The sequence below is a fragment of the Symphalangus syndactylus genome, chromosome 11, assembly GCF_028878055.3.
Source record: "Symphalangus syndactylus isolate Jambi chromosome 11, NHGRI_mSymSyn1-v2.1_pri, whole genome shotgun sequence".
Classification (NCBI taxonomy): domain Eukaryota; kingdom Metazoa; phylum Chordata; class Mammalia; order Primates; family Hylobatidae; genus Symphalangus; species Symphalangus syndactylus.
In genome coordinates, this window is record NC_072433.2 from 80,747,990 (window position 1) to 80,769,800 (window position 21,811).

General features: G+C 37.1%; 1 protein-coding gene across 3 annotated transcripts in view; it reads right to left on the reverse strand.

Annotated features, from left to right (window-relative positions):
* LOC129457815 (uncharacterized) overlaps window positions 1-21,811 on the reverse strand; it is a 175,623-nt gene that overhangs the window by 20,812 nt on the left and 133,000 nt on the right. The gene's annotated exons all lie outside the window — the stretch shown is intronic.

Genomic DNA, 21,811 nt, shown 5'->3' on the forward strand with positions numbered 1-21,811 from the left:
AGGCATTGGTGGTGAATGTGTATGTCGATATATACATATACACACATATACACCATTAAAAATATATCAAAAAATACTCCAAACAAGAAATTTGGCTTATTCAGTATTCAGAGTAATTATCTGTTAGGAATGTAAAATTCTCACATCAATTCTTATTATGCTGAAAGAAGAATGGTGTGGCCCAGCAAACTTGTTCTCATGTTGCAGAAACGCGATGGCATATCTTAATAGAAACAGATTTCTAAAACTGTCTGAAGTTTCCCGTCATTATCACTACCAAAGCTTAGTGAACTGAACCTGTCAGTTCTGCCAAATCTAGAGCTACCTGGAATCCAATTCCTCAGGCGCCTTTTTGTGTTGTCACTGTCTCCCTTGCTTTATCATCATCATCATCAGCATCATCATCATTATGATGAGTGTCCAGAAATGAGTCATCCAGTGTGCCTGCCAGGAAATCCTAAGGGGCCAGCACTATACCATTTGACCCCAAAATACCTCTGTTTGGGGTAGCTACCAGCATCCCCTGGAGTCAGAGAAGGGAAATGTATGTTTCAACACCCACTTTGAAAAAGCCTTGAGCATTTTTTCACTTGTAATGATGTCTTCCGCTGAATGCCAGCACAGTTACACATTTTTCTGACAGCCATACAGGCTATAAACTACCCATAAAAATTAAATAAAACAGGACAGTGAAAGAAAACTTTCTAAATTTGATCACACTTGAGTTGTTAAAAGTTATTTCCAGATGCATAATGTGTATAAATATCTGCATAGCTAAAGACAAATCAGGACTACTGAGATGATGGTTGGGGGGAGATGATGAGGTGTTGTGGGGGATGGGTCTCACCAAACTGTTTTATATCTTAGTCACAGACACACAAGCTTTGAAAATAGACGGATTTGTGTTTATGATTGATTGAGGTAACTGATTATCCACAGATATTTTAAGTGTTGAGACATTAAATTGTCAGCTCTATCAGTTTGATTGCAGTAAAACATGAAAACATTGACTTTTGTCTAGTTAGAGAAATTTATTTTTCCCAGAATGACAATCCTTTAAGTAGACACCAGGCAGCTTGCCAGATTTCCATGTCATACACTGAAGTTTGCAAATGCAACCCATATTTTCAAGTGTTTTTCAAGGTGCAAAGAATGGTGCATAGGTCTTTTGCAAATAGTCTTGTAATAAACAGAATCCTGCAGTATGCTTCATTCCATAAACCCAAGAAAAGTATTTACTCATTTTGAAGATGAAAAACACATTGTAGCTTTGTATTCATGGAGTACATGTTACCAGTGCTCTTCACTTACTTAAAGTATCTCTCAAAAATAAAATAACCCTCTTTGGACCACCACACTGTAAATGAGTTTGATTAATGTGTTTTATAAGCCTGAAATAAATGCTCATCATAACTGTCAGTAAGCGGACAGCTTTCAAAAGTCTTTGTTCCCAGAAAGAGTAATTTTTCTGATCTTCTTTAAAATACCAGTCTAAAAGGAAGATGGTTAAAATCAAGTACATTCTACCAAAATTTGATTGCTGCTAAAGCAGCCTTGTATTCTGAATCCCTGCATGGACTATATGTGTGTATACTACTTGACAAAATAAAAATATCACATCTTATTTATTATTATTGCTTGTCAGAACACCTGTGCTTTTCATTGGGCAGAACTGTGGTTCAGTGTTTAAGACCTAGTCCATTATAAGAATAAAAAATATCAGATGTTATATATAGTCAATTCTTTTAGTAAAATTTGACCAGGAAATCATCACTAGACCTGATGATTTCAATGAAAACACCAGTCAAAAATCAGATGTGGTCATTAATTCTACTGAAACACCAACATCTCTGTATTTGCTGCATATTTTCCAAGTACTTACCATGATCATTAAAATACAGAATGTTCCAAAGACCAGGGGACACCATTGAGCCCTCCATGTCTGAATTCTGCAGACAGCAGTAGATAATACCTGATGCTAGGAAAGGAACGCATAGAGGGTACCTAAGTAGCTGAGCAAGGCTACACCAACTAGAACAACAAACACTTCTTCCTGACTCCTTTAGCCAATCACTTGTGTCCTGGAGCATTGGGTTTGGTTACTCTTCTTACCATATCTTAAAGAGTAAAATAACTATTTTAAATGGTCATTAAATTATCTATTCTCCTATTTCTTCTTTCTAACTACTGCTGATGCTTCATAGCTGTTCCCTGGCAGAACTTCACAAAGCACCCTGCCTGTACGCTGCCTACAATTACAGCTTCTTTTGTCAGCATGTTTTCCTCCTTAATTCGGTACTACCTGCTCTCATACCATCCCCACAAAGGTTGAAATTACAGATTTTCTCATATCTTTTTGTGTAATTTCTATTTTTCCTAATCTTTAAGAAAGGCTCATTTTATAATAGTATATCACATTTGTCCATTAGAAGTCATTTTTCATTTTATTATTTTCCAAATAGCCAAGAAACCACAGGTTTTATACATGCTATCACTGGCACATTGTGAGCGTTACTGCTCTTCTTGTTCATTTTGATATAGGCATTATTCAACTTTTAGTAAAGTATATTTTCATGCTTCACCTATACCATGACCACCCCTTACAATTTCTGATACACTGTGGCAGTTTTGAAAACAAAGTTCTCTCGTATCTGATAGACTAATTTCCCCACTTTTGTTATACCTTATCTCTTAGTGAGATACAAAGTTTTAGTATTTAGCATACAAATTAGGTCAAAAGATAATGTATTTTCTTCTTCGTTGTTGGTTTTTTTTCCTTTAAGGAAACTAGAATTCCCTTGTAGCCAACCTAAAACAATCTATATGCTATTAACATGCCTATGATAATTCCATAATTCCAGTAGTTCCACATTGTTTTCTAGATCTTCAAATTCTGTTCTTCTCAAAGTACTATACTGACTGGAGATTATGTTGTTAACTCTAAGAAACAAAGAAATGATACCTGGCTCAGGCAGGGTTCCTCTCTTTTGACGTAATGAATGCTATCTCCAAGTACAGTCGTACATTGCTTAACAACAGGGATATGTTCTGAGAAATGCATTGTCAGGCGATTTCATCATTATGTGAACATCACAGGATGGACTTACACAAACCTATGACATTATGTAGCGCATGACTGTATATAGATGGTACTGACTCAGTGTAAGTGTTAAAGTGGCCTGAAGTAGGATGCTTTTGACAGTGCTCAATGCTCTTGACTGATTCATTGTCTATTCTGAATCATTTTTCATCTGTCCTCTAGCTTTTAAAAGTCACTATGACCTCGTCTTTTAGTGAGAGAAGCCATCCTTAACTATGATTATAAACTTAAATAATTATGCTGATCAGAATTTCCACACTTCACTCCTTCCTATGCCTCATTTCAGTTGCATGTATTTACTCTTACCAAAAGTAAAATTTATTGCCGCTACTTAAACTTCTTCCTAATGACCTACACGCAGCCTCCCTCACAATTCCCAGAGCCCTCAGGCCAAGTGTAGACTTTGCCTTATTTTTTTTCCATATGCTTTTTTTTTCCCATATGCTCTTTTTTAGTGTCTATCAACATTTACCAATAATATCTGCACATTAGCAATATTTAAAAAGAGAAGTAGTCTCTTCTTACAGCTAATGAAACATTAGCGTGTCCTTTCTTATTACCTATAAAACTATTGGCTTTTGCCTTTCTTTCATTGCTGAAAGGGATGATCAGTTTAGTGTGGTGATCTTCAAATTATATTCAGAGGTGCCTCAGGGTCCTTCTTAGAAGAAAATGGATGAAGGGGGGCACCAAACAGAAGGAGAGTTCCAGGCCCAATTCATCCAGCCCACTATCACTTTTTGTTTTCAACTTTTTATTTTCAAATAATTTTAAACTTACAGAAGAGTTTCAGGCATCGTAGAAAGAACTCCTGTATGTGTTTGACCCACATTGTTAACATTTTACCACAATTGCTGTATCATTCTTTCTTGCCCTTCCCCTTCCCCCTCTCTTCTCTATGTATAACGTTTTTCTCTAAATTGTTTGAAAGTAAATTGCAGATACCATGTTTCATTACCTGTAAGCAGTTCTGTGTGCCTTTCCCAAGAAAAAAGATATTCACTTACAGGGTCAAACTACAATAATCAAAATCAGGAAATTTAATATTGACATAATGCTATTATCTAATGTAATATGTATAACTTATTTGAATTTTTCCAATTGTCCCCAAAATGTGCTGCATGTCAATTTTTGTTTTTCTGGTCCAGATTCATCCTTTCATTGTCTTTCACAACATTGACTTTTGTAAATAGTACATGCAATTTCCTTTGTAAAAATCCCCCAATTTGGGCTTCTCTAATTTTTTTTATAATTATATTTAGGTTACATATTTTTGACAGCAATATTATATAAATGATGTGTTCTTCTCAGTGAATCACATCAGGAAGTACGTGATATTGGTTTGTCTAATTATTGGCAATGTTAACTCTGATTACTTAAGTTGTTAAGGTGGTATCTACCTGGTTACTCCACTATAAAGTTCTTTGTAATTAAAACCTATTTTATGCTTTGTAAATAAAAAGTAATTTATGGGTAGATGCTTTTTAAGACCGTGTAAATATGCTGGTCCTCATCAGATTCTCATCCACTAGTTTAGCATCCACTGATAATTTGTTTAATTGTTATAGTGGTTGCAAAATGGTGATTTTCTAATATTATCATCCCTCCTACATTTATCAGTTAGTATCCTACTCCCTTGTTTGTTTAAGTGTGAACTCATGTTTTTTTATTTTTATTTAATGGATTGAAATCATTATTCTCATTATTTTGAAACTCAAATTGTCTGAGCTTGGCCAGTGAGAAGCCCTTTGATCTATCAGACTTCCATGGTTTTCTGACATGTCCCATCATAATTGGAGCTGTATTATCACTTTGTTTTCTGATTTATTTCCAAGCAATGCTTTTAAAAGTTTTAAACAGATTGTTCCACTACAACACTTTTTCCCCAATTTGCTTCATTTCAAGTCAAGTTTGTATAAATAGTACCTAGAAAATAGAGAAGACAATAAATGATAGTAGCCCCTTTGCCTCTGTGGCCACTTGGTCACCATACTGTTCCTGCAAACTACCGGGTATGCTCCTGCAGTAGGGCTTAGCACCCACCATACCCTCTGCCTGGGGTGCCCCTCCTAATGCCCCATCAGGGCTCGCTCCCCCATTTCCTTCAAGTCATAGTTCTATCATCCTCTTCTCAGGTAGGCCTTCTTTGACTACTTTATTGTAGTAAAACTCCTTTGATGATAACCCCTTCATTTCAAAGGTTTCATCCCAAAGTAAGACAATTGGTTTAACCCATCAATGGTTAAGTCACAAACATGGCATTAACCCTTGTTGGATTATTTTACCATAGTGGATTGACAAACTCCATAAAGTGCCTAATGGTATACACACAGTCCTTCTGGGTCATAAAAACAAAGTAGATGTTACCTACCCTACTGCTTCTCTCTTCCTTATTCAATACTATTCCCCATAACACATCCACTTCTGTATCACTTTGTTATAGAATTAATCTAATGTTTAAAGCTGTTTGTATCAATAAATACGAAATCAAAAGCGTCAATGAACAAAGATAAAGTAGAACTATATGTCTTTTCCTGCAGAACATTCTCTAAAAGAAAATCTGTTTAAATTGTAACACTCACCATTTGCTTTTCCCAAGTAAGTGTTTTAAAAAACAAACAGAAAACCCTCAACAAACAATCACAGATAATAATCAACATCAAAGAGATACCCACAGGCTTTACAAATAGTCAAGTGCTTTCACTCAGTCATTCAGCACAGAAACTCACTTTTCCCTGAGAACATTCCCTCAACATACAAAGTGACTGCATTTCACCAATTAGAATTAAAGGTATCCTCACCAAAATGCATAGCAAGTTCCATGACTTACTGAGTTTACCCAAAGCAAACTCAGTAAGTTATTACCATGTATTGCCAGTTTCTTAGAAGGTCTTCTTAAGTTTCTCAAATGACTTACCTAGTCTTTTTCTAAAACCACTAACATATTTCAGACATTCAAAAGTATATTATTTTCAACTGCTGTATTGAGGGCACTAGGATGGCTGACTTTTCCCCTCAATGTCTGTTTTTCCTTAAATTACTTAACAGAAATCTTTTAGGTTTTTGAGATGCTTCTGTACTGTAAAGCCAATACATTTGTCAACATGGTAAATAAGTAAATGTTCACAAGCCACAAAATGATGAGGCACCTCATTATATAAAATAATGGAACAAATTCTACCAACATGTAATGTATTCCCAAGGGTAAAGGATGAATATTAACTATACTTTAAATTGCCTGGCTACCTGGTCCACTTAGCGAAATCCTGGAGAGGTTTACACTCAAGGACCTAATGATACAACCTACAGGCCTAATTTACCTTCCAAGATGCCTATATTAGACACGGTAATAGCTAGCTGATTTTAAGTGAAACTCATTATCTCCAAAAAAAAAAAATTAAATACCATGTAAATTCACTGACCATTTGTTTTTTCATTATAATGTTAGCTATTCTTGGTATTCAATTGTTTAAGACAAAAAGCATACCACAGTATTTAGTCCTCTAACATACAAAGAAAAACTATATTCATCATACAAGATAAAATAGAACTTCTTGTTCTTGAGGTCTAGAATTGCACTGTCCAAAATAGTAGTCAATAGCTACACATAGCTATTGAGCACTTGCAATGTGTCAAGTCCAAATTGAGATAAGCCGTAAATGTAAGATATCAGATTTCAAAGATTTAGCATGAAAAAAATGTAAACTATCTCACTAATAATTTTATGTTGATTACATGTTGAAACAATATTTTGATATATTGGGTTAAAGTATATTATAAAAATTAATTTCACTTGCTTCCTTTTAGGTTTTTTAATGTGGCTACTAGAAATTTTTAAATTATGTATGTGGCTCACATTTGAGGTTTGCATTTATCTTATTTCTATTGAAGAGGGCTGGTCTGGACTAAAAGCAGGCAAAAGTCACAGTTATAAGGCCAGTTCCATAGTGTGTTATAAATATACTGCCACCACACAACTCTCTCATTTTCTGAGATTGTTAGCAGATCATCAAACCTCATAAGCAGGAGAGGACTGAGCCTAGGTGAATTCAGTTTGTGATGAATAAAATTATAAATCTTATACATATTAAGATGCTATCATAATGTTTAATTAGGCAACACAGTAACCACCTGCTGTAACTATCTTATAAGCAACTATCATGTTATTAACATAACCAAAGTTTATATATTTTATTGTTTTATTATCTCATTTCTATAAACACTATACCAAGTATTCCTTAAAAACAGCTTATTATCTACTGAATATCTTTATTTAGATATCATGGGCATTTCAAATTCATTATGTCCAAAACGGAAAGCATTCTCTTACTGTTGAGAGGTAATTGTCCATGGTGTTTTTATTTGTCTCTGAGTAAAGACAGGATATGCTTCTGGGTTAGAGGGTACATTTGTTTCCTGACCAGTATAACAAAGATAATGTCATCCTCCAGGACAATGATTTTGGGCAAGTTTGCAAGTAGCCTCTTATAAGATTGGGAGGACACAGGTCCACTGTGTACACAGCATCTGTCTGGGCCTCACTCTGTATCATGGGACTTGGGGAATTCATAGAAGGATGAAGATCATGCTGCCTACTTTGTTTTGAGTAATAAACTGTCTAAATCTATCTAGGCTCATTGTCTCCTTTTCAATGGAATCTACAGAAATGTGGTGAGCCAGCCCAGCAGCTGACTGCTGCTTGAAACTGCTTGACATTTACTTTCCCTTTTACTTTCTCAGTCTTTGTACAAGCATCACTATGTCCAAGTCAGAAACCTGACTGTCATTCTTGACTCCTGCCTATCATTCACCAGGCCCACCATATCCAGTCAACTGCCCAGTCCTAGTCATTCTATCCTCTTAATTTCTCTCAAACTATCTATTTATCTCCATCCCCACTACTTTAACCATAGTTCAGGTCATTATCCTCTCTTACATAGATGCTTAATTTGTGCCACTACACCAGTGTTACCCCACTTCACTCTATGCTCCATACTGCAGCTGGAATGATCTGATTTGTCATTTCTTTGACCTCAGGATAAAGTCCAAGCTTCTTAGGATGACAAAGTATTTCAAAGCCAGGACTTACAGAGAATGTTTCTTGAAATTCCATTTGCGACTGTTTCACTTGAGGGGGAAAGGGGGTGGAAGAGACGGAGAAAACAAGAGATTAGTCCCACTTCTAACATAAAAGACTTGGGAGCAAAGGATAAGCTGAATGATATGGCCTAGAAGGAGCACTCTAAGACAGATGAACCTTAGTGGAACTGCCAGAGTTCCTTTCTTCCTTATTCATTTAAAGATTTGATGGTTACTATGTAAGGTGATGAATATGTAAAGTACCTCGATTGTAATAATCGTTTCACAGTGTAAACATATATCAAAACATCATGTTGTATACCTTAAATATATACAATTTTTATTTGTCAATTATACCTCAGTAAAGCAGGGAAAAAAGATTTGAATCTGACTAAACTCAATGACTTCCTCTGTTAGAACTGGCAACCAAAAATTGACCTAACATAGCCAAGAAGGACCATTATTACTTTATTCACTGCCAGCCACATTTATTCTGGTGAAGAGAATGTGTCATCTGTAAGCAATCTTACTTTTTTGTTATTAGATTTTTGAATGGACAATTAGTGCCACATCTTTTCCTTTTAGTTCATGGCACCCAATAAAAAAGGCTTTTCTTTTAAAATGCCTGATGTTAAAAAATGCTCAAATCAGTTGAATCATGTAGACGGAATGGGGAAAGTTCAGACCAAGCCTCCATCCTCATCTCTCATCCATGATGTTTTCTCTGCCTTGAACAGATTTTCTTGGCGTTTTGTCTGATTAAGCCCCTCTTCATTACTTAGCTTAAATTTTATCTCCTCCAGGAAGTCTTCTCTGACTCTCAAAGTAGCATTAGATGTCTTTCCTATGAATTCTCTTAGCATTTAATACTTTCTCATCATGTTTCAGCATTTAGTACACAGTATTTAAATGATATATTTGCTTATCTCCCCAACTAGACAGTAACCTCCTTGAAGACAATGTGTCTAACTCATTATTTTATCCCCAGTGGTAGCATCATGGCTAGCACATAATAGACACCCAATCAGTAATTATTCATTATAAACAGATAAATAATCAGATAAGTCTTTGGAAAGTAAAAAAGGGAATTAAAATCTTTTTAAAAAGGAGGAGAAGGAAGGTTTAGGCTGTGGAGTTTTTCTTATCTCTACCCACATTCTCTCTCTCCCTCAATCCTCTCTTTCTCTCTCTCTGTCTCTCTCTTTCACACACACACACACACACACACAAAGTTAATTTTATGTATCAACTTGACTGGGCCAAGGGGTGCCCAGATACTTGATTAAACATTGTTTCTGGGTATGGGATATTTCTAGATGAGATTAACTTTTGAGTCAGTAGACTGAGTAAAGCAGATTGGTCTCTCCAATGTGGATGGGCATCGAGCAACCCACTGAAGGCCTGAATAGAATAAAAGACTGAGTAAGAAGAAATTCTTTCTCTCTACCTCTCTTCAGACTAGGACACTGGTTTCTCCTGCCTTCAGACTTGTACAAGACTGGAACTTATACTATTGGCTCTCTTGGTTCTCAGACCTTCAGACTCCAGCTGGAACTATACCATGAGCTCTCCCTGGTCTGGGTTTCTCAGACTCCAAAATCGAGTAAGCCAGTTTTTTATAGTAAATCTCTCACTTACTCACTCACTCTGTTTCTGAAGATATCTACATCTTATTGGTTCTGTTTTTCTGAAGCACTTTAATACACACACTGACATGCCATGTCACTGATGTTTTCCCTAATTTCAACAGCCTTCCCAGTCCTAAGTTTGCAGTTTCAGCACTACCAGCTTTCATGAGGAAAGATAAATGCATTTTTTCAAATATATTCTTTTTATCTCATCTAAGCCTCCAAACATTTCTTACAACTGGAAAGGCCTGTATACAGCAACAATGTAGATCATCTTACTTTACTCCTTTACTCTAAAAACTCAATAGGAAAATGTGTTTTAAACTTCCAAAATACAAATACTAGACCATTTATTAACTATATGCTCCTAATATTCACCTTCTTACATTTTTACTAAACCTAATATTTCTTCACCTTTGAAAACTTTAGAGATAACATAAAGTATTGTGATTATAGAAATTAATCATCTTGTTCATGTAAGGCAGAGTTGAATGTAATCTCTACGTAAATCAAGTTGTTTCCATGCCAGGAGAACGAAGACGGTGAAGATAGGATGACAGCAAAACTGGACAACTTGTTCATTAACTTTTTAGCATCAAAGACCTTTATCTTTGCCCACTATCCTTTCCAAAGACCTGAAGTACTTCTGGCCTCTGGTTCTGAATTTTGGAAAGAGAAGCTTAGAATGCTGCTAAGCTTTCTTCCAATACCTTACCTAGAGTGACCAACATAGCACCTCAAAAAAGTCAAAGAAGAGAGACCTTCAAGTCAACTGATGTACCATGGCAGGTTTCAAGAATGTCTGTGATCCCAACAATGCAAACAGCTGAGGGAAATTCTGGTGGCCTGGAGGTCATTAGTCGGTTGCCCGCAATTTAAATTGTCAGAGTTTTCTTTGGCCACTATCTGAAATGAAATGTTTTCAGAAAGATCAAGGTAGCTCAACTTTATAACCAAGTTCTTTTAGAATATGGAAAACAAAGTTCTTAAACTTGTAGAGCATTCTACTTCAGAGTAAGAATAAGTATAACATCACTGTGGAGATAAATCCGTGTTCTAGGAATGACTCTGCAACTTTAAAGCCTCCTGAGCCTTGGCTTCCTCTTTGTCATAAGAATTAGTTAACAAACAATCCAATGTGCCTATAACATTACATAACATGTGTAGATGCTCAACAGAAGGCAGTTATAATTTTGTAAGATTCTCCATAAAAAGTTGGCAAAGTACAGCCTGCAGGGCAAACTACCCAATGCCTGTTGTTGTAAATAAAGTTTCATTGGAATACAGCACACTTATGATTACTTCTGTGGTACAATGACAGAGTTGAGTAGGAGAAAGAGTAATGACAGTTATAACAGACACCGTATGACCCACAAAACCTAAAATATTTACTATCTGGCCCTTTACAGAAATGCTTGCTAGCTGGAGGTTCCAAGATGGCCAACCAGGAACAGCTCCAGTCTACAGCTCCTAGCGTGAGCAACACAAAAGATGGGTGATTTCTGCATTTCCAACTGAGGTACCAGGTTCATCTCACTGGGGCTTGTCAGACAGTGGGTGCAGCCCACAGAGTGTGAGCTGAAGCAGGGCGGGGCATCACCTCCCCCAGGAAGCACAAGGAGTTGGGCAATTCCCTTTCCTAGCCAAGGGAAGCCGTGACAGATGGTACCTGGAAAATCGGGACACCCTCACCCTAATACTGTGCTTTTCCAATGGTGTTAGCAAATGGCACACCAGGAGATTATATCCCACGCCTGGCTCGGAGGGTCCCACGCCCACGGATCCTCACTGACTGCTAGCACAGCAGTCTGAGATCAAACTGCAAGGCAGCAGCGAGGCTGTGGGAGGGGCATCTGCCATTGCTGAGGCTTGAGTAGATAAACAAAGCAGCTGGTAAGCTTGAACTGGGTGGAGCCCACCATAGCTCAAGGAGGCCTGCCTGCCTCTGTAGACTCCACCTCTGGGGGCAGGGCATAGCTGAACAAAAGGCAGCAGAAACTTGTGCAGACTTAAACGTCCCTGTCTGACAGATTTGAAGAGAGTAGTGCTTCTCCCAGCACGGAGTTTGAGATCTGAGAATGGACAGACTGCCTCCTGAAGTGGGCCCCTGACCCCTGAGTAGCCTAACTGGGAGACACCTCCCAGTAGGGGACGACTGACACCTCGTACAGCCAGATGCCCCTCTGAGACAAAGCTTCCAGAGGAAGGATCAGGCAGCAACATTTTCCGTTTTGCAATATTTGCTGTTCTGCAGCCTCTGCTGGTGATACCCAGGCAAACAGGGTTGACCTCCAGCAAACTCCAACAGACCTGCAGCTGAGGGTCCTGACTGTTAGAAGGAAAACTAAAAATAGAAAGGACATCCACACCAAAACCCCATCTGTACATCACCATCATCAAAGACCAAAGGTAGACAAAACCACAAAGATGGGGAGAAACCAGAGCAGAAAAGCTGAAAATTCTAAAAATCAGAGCACCTCTTCTCTTCCAAAGGAATGCAGCTCCTTGCCAGCAATGGAATAAAGCTGCATGGAGAATGACTTTGACTAGTTGAGAGAAGAAGGCTTCAGACGATCGGTAATAACAAACTTCTCTGAGCTAAAGTACGATGTTCGAACCCATCGCAAAGAAGCTAAAAACCTTGAAAAACGATTAGACAAATAGCTAACTAGAATAAACAGCATAGAGAAGACCCTAAATGACCTGATGGAGCTGAAAACCATGGCACGAGAACTATGGGACGCATGTACAAGCTTCCATAGCCGATTTGTTCAAGTGGAAGAAACGGTATCAGTGATTGAAGATTAAGTGAATAAAATGAAGTGAGAAGTTTAGAGAAAAAAAGAGTAAAAAGAAAACAACAAAGCCTCCAAGAAATATGGGACTATGTGAAAAGACCAAATCTACATCTGACTAGTATACCTGAAAGTGATGAGGAGAATGGAACCAAGTTGGAAAATATGCTTCAGGATATTCTCCAGGAGAACTTCCCCAACCTAGCAAGACAGGCCAACATTCAAATTCAGGAAATACAAAGAACACCACAAAGATATTCCTTGAGAAGAGCAACTCCAAGACACATAATTGTCAGATTCACCAAAGTTGAAATGAAGGAAAAAATATTAAGGGCAACCAGAGAGAAAGGTCGGGTTACCCACAAAGGGAAGCCCATCAGACTAACAGCAGATCTCTTGGCAGAAACTCTACAAGCCAGAAGAGAGTGGGGGCCAATATTCAACATTCTTAAAGGAAACAATTTTCAACCCAGAATTTCATATCCAGCCAAACTAAGTTTCATAAGTGAAGGAGAAATGAAATCCTTTACAGACAAGCAAATGCTGAGAGATTTTGTCACCACCAGGCCTGCCCTGAAGGAGCTCCTAAAGGAAGCACTAAACGTGGAAAGGAACAACTGGTACCAGCCACTGCAAAAACATGCCAAAACGTAAAGACCATCAAGGCTAGGAAGAAACTGCATCAACTAGTGAACAAAATAACCAGCTAACATCATAATGATGGGATCAAATTCACACATAACAATATTAACCTTAAATGTAAATGGGCTAAATGCTCCAGTTAAAAGACAGAGACTGGCAAATTGGATAAAGACTCAAGATCCATCAGTGTACTGTATTCAGGAGACCCATCTCACGTACAGAAACACACATAGGCTCAAAATAAAGGGATGGAGGAAGATCTACCAAGCAAATGGAAAACAAAAAAAAGCAGGGGTTGCAATCCTAGTCTCTGATCAAACAGACTTTAAACCAACAAAGATCAAAAGAGACAAACAAGGCCATTACATAATTGTAAAGGGATCAATTCAACAAGAAGTGCTAACTGTCCTAAATATACATGCACCCAATACAGGAGCACCCAGATTCATAAAACAAGTCCTTAGAGACCTACAAAGAGACTTAGACTCCCACACAATAATAATGGGAGACTTTAACATCCCACTGTCAACATTAGACAGATCAACGAGACAGAAAGTTAAGAAGGATATCCAGGAATTGAACTCAGCTCTGCACAAAGTGGACCTAATAGACATCTACAGAACTCTCCACCCCAAATCAACAGATTATACATTCTTCTCAGCACCACATCGCACTTATACCAAAATTGACCACACAGTTGGAAGTAAAGCACTCCTCAGAAAATGTAAAAGAATGGAAATTATAACAAACTGTCTCTCAGACCACAATGCAATCAAACTAGAATTGAGGATTAAGAAACTCACTCAAAACTGCTCAACTACATGGAAACTAAACAATGTGCTCCTGAATGACTATTGGGTACATAACAAAATGAAGGCAGAAATGAAAATGTTCTTTGAAACCAATAAGAACAAAGACAAAACATACCAGAATCTCTGGGGCACTTTTAAAGCAGTGTGGAGGGGGAAAATTATATCACTAAATACCAACAAGAGGAAGCAGGAAAGATCTAAAATTGACACCCTAACATCACAATTAAAAGAACTAGAGAAGCAAGAGCAAACATATTCAAAAGCTAGCAGATGGCAAGAAATAACTAAGATCGGTGCAGAACTGAAGGAGATAGAGACACAAAAAAACCTTCAAAAAATCAATGAATCCAGGAGTTGGTTTTTTGAAAAAGATCAACAAAATTGATAGACAACTAGCAACACTAATAAAGAAGAAAAGAGAGAAGAATCAAATAGACACAATAAAAAATGATAAAAGGGATATAACCACTGATCCCACAGAAATACAAACTACCATCAGAGAATACTATAAACACCTCTACACAAATAAACTAGAAAATCTAGAAGAAATGGATAAATTCCTGGACACATACACCCTCCCAAGAATAAAGCAGGAAGAAGTTGAATCCCTGAATAGACCAATAACAGGCTCTGAAATTGAGGCAATAATTAATAGCCTACCAATCAAAAAAAAAATCCAAGACCAGACAGATTCACAGCCGAATTCTACCAAAGGTACAAAGAGGAGCTGGTACCATTCCTTCTGAAAGTATTCCAACCAATAGAAAAAGAGGGAATCCTCCCTAACTCATTTTATGAGGCCAGTATCATCCTGATACCAAAGCCTGGCAGAGACACAACAAAAAAAGAGAATTTTAGACCAATATCCCTGATGAACATCGATGCAAAAATCCTCAATAAAATACTGGCAAACCGAATCCAGCAGCACATCAAAAATCTTATCCACCATGATCAAGTTGGCTTCATCCCTGGGATGCAAGGCTGGTTCAACATATGCGAATCAATAAATGTAATCCATCATATAAACAGAACCAAAGACAAAAACCACATGATTATCTCAACAGATGCAGAAAAGGTCTTCAACAAAATTCAACAGCCCTTCATCCTAAAAACTCTCAATAAACTAGGTATTGATGGGACATACATCAAAATAATAAGAGCCATCTATGACAAACCCACAGCCAGTATCATACTGAATGGGCAAAAACTGGAAACATTCCCTTGGAAAACTGGCACAAGACAGGGATGCCCTCTCTCACCACTCCTATTCAACACAGTGTTGGAAGTTCTGGCCATGGCAATCAGGGAGGAGGAAGAAATAAAGAGTATTCAATTAGGAAAAGAGGAAGTCAAATTGTCCCTGTTTGCAGATGACATGATTGTATATTTAGAAAACCCCATCGTCTCAGCCCAAAATCTCCTTAAGCTGATAAGTAACTTCAGCAAACTCTCAGAATACAAAATCAATGTGCAAAAATCACAAGCATTCCTATACACCAATAACAGACAAACAGAGAGCCAAATCATGAGTGAACACCCATTCACAATTGCTTCAAAGAGAATAAAATACCTAGGAATACAACTTATAAGGGATGTGAAGGACCGCTTCAAGGTTTGACTACAAACCACTGCTCGATGAGATAAAAGAGGACACAAACAAATGGAAGAACACTCCATCCTCATGGATAGGAAGAATCAATATCATGAAAATGGCCATACTGCCCAAAGTAATTCACAGATTCAATGCTATCCCCATCAATCTACAAATGACTTTCTTCACAGAATTGGAAAAAACTACTTTAAAGTTTATATGGAACCAAAAAAGAGCCCACATTGCCAAGATAATCCTAAGCCAAAAGAACAAACCTGGAGACATCACACTACCTGATTTCAAACAATACTACAAGGCTACAGTAATCAAAACAGCATGGTACTGGTACCAAAACAGAGATACAGACCAATGGTACAGAACAGGGCCCTCAGAAATAATACCACACATCTACAACCATCTGATCTTTGACAAACCTGACAAAAACAAGAAATAGGGAAAGGATTCCCTATTTAACAAATGGTGCTGGGAAAACTGGCTAGCCATATGTAGAAAGCTGAAACTGGATCTCTTCCTTATACCTTATACAAAAATTAATTTAAGATGGATTAAAGACTTAAATATTAGACCTAAAACCATAAAAACCCTAGAAGAAAACCTAGGCAATACCATTCAGGACATAGGCATGGGCAAGGACTTCATAACTAAAACACCAAAAGCAATGGCAACAAAAGCCAAAATTGACAAATGAAATCTAATTAAACTAAAGAGCTTCTGCATAGCAAAAGAAACTACCATCAGAGTGAACAGGCAACGTACAGAATGGGCGAACATTTTTACAATCTACCCATCTGACAAAGGGCTAATATCAAGAATCTACAAAGAACTCCAACAAATTTACAAGAAAAAATCAAACAACCCCATCAATAAGTGGGTGAAGGATATGAACAGACACTTCTCAAAAGAAGACATTTATGCGCCAACAGACACATGAAAAAATGCTCATGATCACTGGTCATCAGAGAAATGCAAATCAAAACCACAATGAGATACCATCTCACACCAGTTAGAATGGCAATCATTAAAAAGTCAGGAAACAACAGGTGCTGGAGAGGATGTGGAGAAATAGGAACACTTTTACACTGCTGGTGGGCCTGTAAACTAGTTCAACCATTGTGGAAGACAGTGTGGCAATTCCTCAAGTATCTAGAACTAGAAATACCATTTGACCCAGCCATCCCATTACTGGGTATATACCCAAAGATTATAAATCATGCTGCTATAAAGACACATGCCCACATTGCGGCACTATTCACAATAGCAAAGACTTGAAGCCAACCCAAATGTCCATCAATGACAGTCTGGATTAAGAAAATGTGGTGGCACATATACACCATGGAGTACTATGCAGCCATAAAAAAGGATGAGTTCATGTCCTTTGCAGGGACATGGATGAAGCTGGAAACCATCATTCTCAGCAAACTATAGCAAGGACAGAAAACCAAGCACCATATGTTCTCACTCATAGGTGGGAATTGGACAATGAGAACACTTGGACACAGGGTGGGGAACATCACACACCAGGGCCTGTTGTGGGGTGGAGGGAAGGGGGTGGGATAGCATTAGGAGATATATCTAATGTAAAAGATGAGTTAATGGGTACAGCACACCAACATGGCACATGTATACCTATGTAACAAACCTGCACGTTGTGCACATGTACCCTAGAACTTAAAGTATAAAAAAAAATGCTTGCTGACTCCCACTTATAACAGATTTCACCACAACTTGTAAAATAACATGATCTCATGTTAAACAATTAATAAACCCAATAAGCTTTCCTGCCTTTCTGTTCATGGGGTCCCCAGTCATCTGACAAGACAGACCTGTCAAATTGTTTGATAGTGTGAAAAAAATCAAAAGCATTTTAATAAGCTTTAGGATACTCGAATATTTATCACGAAATGCACACAAAGACAATGGCTGGTCTCGTGGCTCTTTCTCCTTGTCTAGCCTCAATTGTGAGTGGATATAGCCAAAAACATCTGATAGGGATGGGGATACAAAACAGTATGCAAAATCCAACTCTCTATAACTACCTGATAGCTTAGGTGTGGTACTTGCATAATAAAGCATTGGCTCACATGATTATTGAAGCTGACAAGTCCCAAGATCTGCTGCCAGCTGAAAGCTGGCAGGCTTGAGACCCAAAAAGAACTGATGTTTCAGCTCAAGTCCAAAGGCATGAAAAGACCACTGTCCCAGCTCAAGTAGTCAGGTAGGAGCTCCCTCTTACTCAGCCTTTTTGTTCTATTGAGGTCTTCAGTTGACAGGCTGAAGCCCACCCACACCAGGGAGGGCCACTTGCTTTACTCAGTCTACCAATTCAAATGCTCATCTCAGCCAGAAACTCCCTCACTGAGACACCCAGAATTCAGTCTGACCAAATATCTGGGCCCCCTGTGGTACAGTTAAATTGATACATAAAATGAATAATCACAGTAGGTAGGTAGCTGTGAATCAAATTTTCTATCAAATATCAAGTATCAAGCATATACCAATAATATTTACAAAGTTTTTTTATTGTTGCAGCATAGAAGGATTAAAAATTAGTATTTTGAAAAATTGTTTATATAAAGTATCTAAGGGAGAAATTGTACACTCTAAAATACTAGAATTCTATGTTAGAATTAGTACCTCTGAAGTTACATACACTAATATGTAAACAAGTTTCTATACGACAGAGGCTAAAATTTACCCAGGGCTCTTAAAAATAATGGGTTATATGCTAGATTACATCCTTTTCTTGAAGCCATCATAAAGTAGACCATATCAAAAACTCTCATTAGTATGAGTAGAGTTTACATTTACCAATATATTCTTTTTCCCTCAACTAACACTCCAACATTTCTTACAACTGCAAAGGCCTGGATACAACAACAGTGCAGATCATCTTACTTTACTCCTTTACTCCAAAAACCCAATAGGAATGTGTGTTTTAATCTTGCAAAATACCAATACTAGACCATATATTTATTAAATATAGAGCATATATTTATTAAATATTAAATTTAAATTTATTAAATTTATTAAATATTAAATACTAGAGCATATATTTATTAAATATATGCTCCTAATATTCACCTTCTTACATTTTTACTAAACCTAATATTTCTTCACTTTTGAAAACTTTAGAGATAACATAAACTATTATGATTATAGAAATTAATCATTTATAGACAATTTACTATAAATCTTACCTTATTTTAAAATTCTGTTGTAAACCTCACCCTTTATAAAAGGCAAGAGAAGTGCTTTTACAGAATTACAATGATTTCTCCTGTTTTTCAAATCCAGCAGAGTAAACACAAGTTAAGAAATTCTACTTCCAGAGGCCGGCTGACATTAGTGATTATTGTCTTGCATTAACAAGGAAATACCTATTAGAGCAGTCTACTAAGACCAACAAGAAATAGCTGGAGGGGAGGTACTTAATGGAAACAGTAACTTTTTAAAGACCCTTTGACTTATCCCTGTTTGACACCAAAAAGAAATAAAAGATAATGTATCTTATCTATATTTCTGGGAGATGAGTGTTTCAACTTGAAATTTCAGTGGGTAGTTCTGATAGACTATTACGAAGTTCTGTGAGCAGATTTTAGTGGCCTCAAAGAACTTGCTTTGTAGCATGTTGAAACCTGTTAAGCACCTTCTGAATACAAATGTTCATTTTCTAACTCTTTTCTGGAATTTTAGGTTAGAAATGGGTGACTTTTTCATAAGGATGATGCACGTGCTGAACGTTTTAATATCTGAATTTAGCAAAACCCAAAACACATTTGGTCAAAGCTGATTTTAAGCCATTTCTCAAATTTTATACACAGGCATAAATCAAAAGCAATTTATTTCATGTGTTGCTTCTGATTCATTTACATTTCACTTTTCTCATAAAAAGTTTATTTTATAAGAGTTTAGTTTTTGTCCAAAATACCAAAATACCTTACGAAATTTCGTTTTATAACATTTTGAAACACTCTTATTTTGAAGAGAGAAAATTACTATAAAAACCTGTGCCTCCAAATTGGTAATTTGGTTTAAACTGACTCTACTCTTAGCAAAATATTTCTATACTCTCAATTATCTTTTCCTTAACATTTCTTATAACTATAGGGCCAGATATAGCTACAATGTAACTAAATGATCTATATCACAATCATTGTAGCATTTACAAAATTATGTTCTGTGGAACACTAGTGTGTCAAGGGATTTTAAGAGGTATTCATGGGCAGGAAGTGGTTGGGGTGGTAGTCAAATAAGAGAGGAAAATGCTGAGTTAAAATCAAACAGGATTGTTCACTACAAGGTTTTTCAGAACTTGTATGTGAACAATGAATCCTCAAGAACAAGATACAGGCCAGGTACAGTGGCTCACGCCTGTAATCCCAGTACTTCGGGAGGCTGAAGCACAAGGATCGCTTGAGCAGGGGAGTTTCAGGGGCAGTGAGCTATGATTGCACCACTGCATTCTGTCTTGGGCAACACAGCAAGAATCTGTTTCAAAAAAAAAAAAATGGAGAGAGAGATAGGAAGCAATGTTTCTCAAACTTATTTAACACTGAAACTCTTAACAAATCTCTTAACTGTTGTAGGTCATTAATATTCTGTAAAAACAATAATCTGATCAATATGATCTCAAACACTAATGAGGTGATTGAATTTATTATCATCCACCTGCCACTGTCACTGAGATAATCTATGTTGTGATACCCCAGGTATTTTTAAAGTACTCCTAGTTAAGAAAGAATTACTAATAACTCCATTTTAATATGATAGAAACAAGTTGGAAGTCTGAGTTTTGATTAATATGATGATAACCTGAGAGCCATATTGAAAATACTAAGTCTAATTCACCAGATTTTAGAGTAGGGTTTTTGAAAAAAAAACAAAAAACAAAAAAAACTGACAACTATTAAATTTTTGGTGAATTAAAAGTATAATACACAGTCATTTCTTGATTATGACTTTAACATTTATTTCTTGAGACAGGGTCTTCCTCTGTCACCCAGGCTGGAGTGCAGCAGTGCCATCATGGTTCACTGCAGCCTCAACCTCCTGGGCTCAAGTGATCCTCCCACCTCAGCCTCCCAAGTAGCTGGGACCACAAGCATGTACCACCATGCCTGGCTAATTTTTGTATTTTTTGTAGAGGGGGGGTTCCGCCATGTTACCTAAGCTGGTCTCCAACTCCTGAGGTCAAGCAATCTGTCCACCTTGGCCTCCTAAAGTGCTCAGATTATAGATATGAACAACTGCACCTGGCCTGACTATAACATATTTAATTCTATATTGGTTTTTCCCTACCACTGAGCACATTTCATCTCTCCTTTTTTCCCTACCAAGCACCTGGCATATGTTCAGTAAATAAAAAGTAATTTAAGTATTAGCGTAATCAAGACATAATTTTGACATTGTCAAGCATGCTTGAGGGCAGTGGGCCCTCTGCTTTTCTTGCAGCTGAGGCTTCTGAAGGCAAGGACTTCACTGACATGTATTTACATAATTGTAAGGTCATTCTACTGTGCTATAAAGTCACACAATACATTCCAAAGATCACTGGAAATCAATTTAGAATTATCTAGTGTTTTATACAGTGCATACTATTTCCTACCTTCAATTACAAAGATAACTGAGAACAGTCTCTATTAAGAAATACACTATGTTTTAAAAACAATAAATTATACTATAATGTGAAATACTATAACTTTGTTAAAATTCATATTTTTAGCAGAAGTACAGAAAAACATAATACTGTTACTCTTATGGAACATTAACAAAAATCTTAAACAGTTTGACAAGGACTTTCATTTTCACCTATAAAGGATTAACTATGAGAACTGCCTTCCAATCATAAATACCAGAAAACTGAATAAAATATATGAAACAATAGTTTTCAGACACTGGATAACAGAAGGAAAACAAACTAGCTGAGCCCTCTGACTGCCCCAGCTTATAAGCCAGAAGCATTTTCCAGGCTGTAGAGCAGAATCCACACAGAGCCCGGCAGTCACAGTGAGCTCAGGAGACAGAGACAGGGTTCTGGGTAAACTGATACAACTAGAATTTGTGGAGATTATCAGACAGGAGGTAGCTAAACGGAAAGAGAACTCTGAAGATCTTACAGAAGGTCTTCTGTAATCTATGGCTGA